The sequence below is a fragment of the Ictidomys tridecemlineatus genome, chromosome 1 (assembly GCF_052094955.1).
Source record: "Ictidomys tridecemlineatus isolate mIctTri1 chromosome 1, mIctTri1.hap1, whole genome shotgun sequence".
Classification (NCBI taxonomy): domain Eukaryota; kingdom Metazoa; phylum Chordata; class Mammalia; order Rodentia; family Sciuridae; genus Ictidomys; species Ictidomys tridecemlineatus.
Genome location: NC_135477.1, coordinates 243,026,035 through 243,032,034, shown reverse-complemented (window position 1 = coordinate 243,032,034; position 6,000 = coordinate 243,026,035).

The following is a 6,000-nucleotide window of genomic DNA, read 5'->3' as shown; positions in this document are numbered from 1 at the left end:
GTGGTTGGTATCACTGTAAATAATAGGAAGAAACAAAAATGGGAAATGTTTGTGATAACAAACAGGAGAAGGAGGAGAAGGAAATGGGAGAAAAGAAGTCTAATTAGAGTCTGTTATAAGCACGTAGGACTTAAAGATTATTTGAACACTTCAGCCAAGGAGTTTGATGACGCAACTACAGAAGAGATCATTTCTGGGTAAGCATAGACAATGTTAAATATATGTAAGAACGTTTCATTAAAACTAATGAAAAGGGAATTTGTGGTATTGCTCAGGTGTTATGACTAATACAGTTGGGCTTTGTGTTGAGTCTTTCATGAAGCTTGCCTAAAAATACTGCTGCTGATTTAATCAGCTGTTAGGCCAGTAGGACCTGTTATCCTCCTATAAGTAAAAAATGAAATGAACACAAGGAGATGGAAAAATACAAGAGGGCTGGTAAGTGACCAGGGAATCCGTGAGTATGAGGTGCAAGATAAAACGAAGCCAAAGATGACATTTCCACAATTCCCATGCGGGTCACTGAGGCTCATGAATGAGACTCTTTATTTGCAAATCTCACAATTTGACCTGGAAACAAAATGATATAATACGCAGAAGAAGGAATAAGTGTGATATGTTTGTTGAAAGAGATGGTTATAGGCTTACTAATACTCAGTTGGTCATTCTCAAGAACTGGGGCTCTCAGAATTGGTTAACTTCAGATTTATACTGTATTCCTCAAATCATTTAATGAGATGAGTTCAGATCTTGGAACCAGTACCTATGAACTGTGAGAAATTGGAATTACTGCTTCCATTTTCTCATCCCTAAAATTAGTATAATAGTACATTTTGTAAATTTGATTAAAAATAGTAATCACGGGCTGGGGATTGTGGCTCAGTGGTGGAGCACTTGCCTAGCATGCATGAGTCACTGGGTTCGATCCCCGGCACCACATAAAAATAAAAACAAATAAAATAAAACTATTGTGTCCATCTACAAATAAAAAAAAATATAAAAAGGTGCCAAGTACCTTACACAGAGTAAGGATTCATAAGTGGCTTGCATCCATCTTGTCTTGTGGTCCATTGCCCAAAATAATTCCTAACACATTGTAGGTGCTCTACATCCATTGAACTAATTAATAAATAGCTGATCCTATTTTATATCAGGCAACAAAAATAGGTTTTGTTACTAAGATTGAACATTTTTTAAAAAATATTTTTCTAGCTCTTGATAGACCTTTATTTTATTTATTTATATACGGCGCTGAGAATTGAACCCAGCTCCTCACACATGCCAGGCAAGTGTGCTACCACTGAGCCACAGGCCCAGCCCCATGAATATTTTGATAAACAAGAAAAAATGAGAAAGGGAGGTCAGCAAAAAAAGAAAATGAGGCCTGAAAATAGATAAGCAGTTCACAGATGAGCAGTTCTTAATCTTTGCAGTAGGGAGATCATTGATTGCTTTGAGAATCTAATGATATATAAATGCAAAAATGCAGTCTAAATGTAAAGTTTTAGATAGCTGTGTGCACACATATCAAGGATCTGCAAGTCTGTCTATGACTCTCTTGTTAAGAATTCCAGGAATTTATAAAGCTCAAGGACAAGGCAAGGAGAGATGGACTATTAGGATGACTTCAAAAAGCTGGATCCTCTCCTTTTCCTTCCCCTATTCATGCACAGTTCAAATCAGACAGCTCTAATGCAGGAACCCTAGAGTGAGATTCCAGAGGATTGGTTTAACAAAAACATTTTGAAAGGAATAAGACAAACTGCTTCATTCAGAGAGACACAGGAGGAAGTTCCAGAATGGGGATCTTGGCTCATCTTTTGCCCAGGATGCTTTATTAAAATAAAGGCTTGAAAGAAAACAGAACCCCAGGACTGCGGGTTACCTGAAGGATTTCAGCCATGAGCCGGGTGCTACTGCTCCTTGTATAGTATTTTGAGTGATAGGTTCTAGGCTCAGAAGGGTTCATGGCCACTTTGGAGACATGGAAATTGGATATGTTTAAAGTTCTCAAGGTAATGTTGAAAGATTGCCCTCGCTGTTCTCCTAAGACTTTGCCCAGAATGCTCTTTTCTTAATATTATAGAAAGGGGGAACTGCTACTGTCTGCTTTCACCCTTCCATGCTTGGGAAGACTCAGGCTCAACCTCAAGTGAGTCAAGGCTCCTCAGGGCTCATTTACCATTGTGGTTTGTTGATGGGATTTTTAAAATCGATATTTACAATTTCTTTCTTAAGAAATTCGCTTTCATGAAGAATAAATGCCATCATCATTAATACTTTTCTCACGTTTAAAGATAATTTATAACTTTGAAAAGACATGAACAGCTGTTTGGGGAGAAGACAAAAATTTGAAGACATAATCCTTGCTTTAAGATTCTTAAGTCAAAATGTGTTTTGCGGAACCTATTGTGTGCCAAAAACTATAGGATACAACGGTCCTTGGAACACAGTGGTGCCCAAAGTGAATGAATTAGATCTTTGTCATTAAAAAGTTTAGTCCACTAAAAAAACTAGACACTCGTACATGTGCTGAGTGCTACTATGGAGAAGCACAGGGAGTAAATAAAATTTGGGGGCCTAAACCACATTGGAGATGGAAGATGTACTTGGCAAAGTGATGCTCAGATTTAAGAAAGTTAAGTTCACTTGAAGAAACAAAATGGCCACACTTGAGGCAGTATAGAGTCCTCTAAATAGCACTGCATATAAGGCTAAATTATGTAGAAAAGAAAAGACAAAAGAAACTAGCTAAGGGTGGCACACTCCTGTCGCCCCAGTGGCTTGAGAGGCTGAGGCAGGAGGATGGCAAGCTCATGTCAGCTTCCGGATCTTAGCCAGGACTCAAGCAACTTAGAGAGAACCTGTCTCAAATTAAAAAACAAATGAACCCAGTGTGTATCTCAGTGGTAAAGCACGCCTGTGTTAAATCTGCTGTACCAAGAAGAAAAAAGGAGGTGGAGGTGGAGGAGGAGGAGGGAGAGGAAGAGGAGGAAGAGGAGGAGGAGGAGGAGGAAGCTAAGAGATATATGGATCAGGAAGTCAGGTGAGACTTGAGGTATCCTTAAATAAGTGAATGAAGATGCAGTGGGTGGAGTTTTTCTGGGAACAAATTGATCTAAGGTGCAGCCAAAGAACGAAGCATGAAATATGTCTTAAAAAGGGTAGTGACTGACCTTACTAGTATATAGGACTCCATCCTGAGAAGTAATAAATTATTCACAAATCAATACAATGGAGATTCTTGAAAGCCACACAGAAAGCTAGTAGTTAATATGCTGGGAAACAGGGACCCACTAAGGATTGTAAGCAAAATTTTAAAAAGCAGGAGTTAGATGGTACTGGCCGAAGATGAACTAGACAAAGGGAAACTGTCTGAAGCATTCAGATATTAAAATTGAGGTTCTAAATCATGGGAATGGAAATAGAGAAAACTATGGAAAAAAAGGGAATTCATGATTCATTGATTAGTGTATAAACCAAGAATCTCCTAGTGAGATTTCAAGCTCCCTGGCCAGTTAGAATGGTGGGCTTCGTGGGAGGGCCCAATTTGCAAGAGGGGTAAGGGAAAGCATGACCAGTTTAGTTTGGGGCATTTTGAGTTTGCAGCTTACTATTATTCATTATTTATTTGTTACAATCCTCTGCTGGTTATGCTTTGTTTGACTTTCTAATGACAACTTCCCCTGAGGCACATTCTAAAATGTGGGATAGGGAAGGGGTCTCTTGTATATATGTATATGAAACTGTAAATCCTAGCAAAATAGAACAAATTTTCTCAACATTCAGATAGACTCTTTCAGGGTATAATTGAGTTAATCTCATGCTACAAGCAAACGAAGGAACCCTTGGGGCTTTTCTCCCCATCAGTGTCTGGCTCACATGTGTTATCAATTTTAGCAAATTAAATTTAACCAATATTTATTGAGCACATACAGGACTGTTTTAGCATGGCTCATGGCAATTCTTCGAGTACAAAGGAGACCAGTTCTTTGTTTTCATTTGGTGATTTAATTTGCCTTCTAATTTTGTTTCTGTGATGACCACTCATTAAAATATCTTTATTCATAGTGAAAAGATAAAACCTGGGCTCAGAGTATCTGAAGATGAGGTACAATTAGAGAGGTGTGGCTGAAAAATCCATTTCTCTTCTACCATGGATTTACATTAAAACCAGATTTTTTAATACCGAGAGCAAAGGAATCTATTTGAAAGTTTCCCCTGAGCGCCTCTTCCCTTAGGGCAACTGTATAAAGAGTTTACAGATGGGTTGCTGGGACATAAAATGATATTTATGTCACATGACAACATCAGGCCTTTCTTCTGCCTTCTAGAATTTATTCCTGCCTTAGTTTCCTTTATGGACTTTATTTACTGATTTGCCTTTGGTTTCCATATTTATGCTATAGAGGTAGACACCTTTAACTATGCCAGTCTACAAGTAAATTCTTTTGTTCTGTTCACACTAAAAGGCCATGTAGGGCCACTCTAGGACCGTTGGAGGACCCAGGAACTTAGTGCTCCCTAGTTTTCCTCCAGATTTCACAACACATAAAATCTATACTTGAAAGTATAATTATTTCCTTTTGAATAATTTTCTCTTAGAAAATATTTGAGGAAAGTTTCTAATGAGTAAATTGTTATTCTTAATACCTTATTACATACTATCACATGCATGACCATTTCTATCAATTAGGTCTTTAAAGACTTCTACTAAGTGACACATTAGTGGCCTGCTTGCAATGTACTCTTCTTAGGGTAAAATATTTAAAACTCCATGAAAAAAAATACACACATGCATATTTAATTGGGCTCTTCTCTAACTCAAAACAAGTCTTCCCAAATTAATACAATTAATAAATTCTGTTCTCTTTGCAGAGAGGTTACAATCTTTAATGGCTCTTTGTTCTGAAAACACTTTTTCAAAAAAATTATGCACATAATCAAAAACATTATGTCAATGTTAGCCTGTAGCAATAATAAACTGTAAGAATTATCAAAGAGAAATAAATAATAATTTAATTTAGTTGGGTGATTCCATTTATTTATTTACCTAAATATTGAATACTTAAGAGCTAAAAAATAGTCATTCAATAAATACACATTCCAAAAATACTGCAATGGCTTAGATTACCACTGGATTAAGATGAAAAATGGGAAGGACAAAGACATTGAAATAAAGTTAATAGACCAAGAATGAGATGGGAAAGAAAAATGAGATAAGGAGACACAAGCACTGTAAAGGCAAGAGAAACTATTACAGAGGGAGTGAATAGACGTTGGCCAAGAGAGAGACGATGGGGTATTTCTTAGACGTTACCACCACACCCTGCTCTACATTTGGGCACAGGCTTTGAAAACATTTACTCTTTTTTTCTATCATTTAAAATCAACATTCTGATCATTATTCTCAGTTGTCTAACTGCTTCTTAGCCTTTGTCCTTCAGATGGTCAGTTCCTGATGTCCTAGCCATTTGGTGTGGGAAATTATTTGGTATGTCTAAAAGCTGTGAGCAGGATAGGACTAATCTCTTGGGTTGTGTTTTAAATCAGTCCACTGACAGATAAATCCAAGAGACTGATGATTCTCTAGCTCTAAGTAAATCATGAGAGAGATCACATGTTTGCCTACTGTGCTATCAATTATACTGGTCTGCATTACCTATTACCTCAAATGTACATCTTCTCTTAAAAAACTGGTAGCATGGAGGTGACTGGTGCAAATTTAGCTCTATCTTTCCATAATTTAGAATATTTTCTCATACTCCAGGCCTATAACTGAGCTGCATTTTTGGAGTACAAAAATGGATTACAGAGAGCAAAAATAAAGGAAAAGTATCTTTATATTTAGAGACTTGCTCAAATAAATGGAGACAGGTTTTCTGTTTGGGAAGATACATTTAAATAAATCTTTGTGGTTCTAGTAATGTTAATAGCAATAAACAGAGAGCTAATACATGTTGACACCTACCATGCACAAGGTACTGTTCTTGGTAGTTC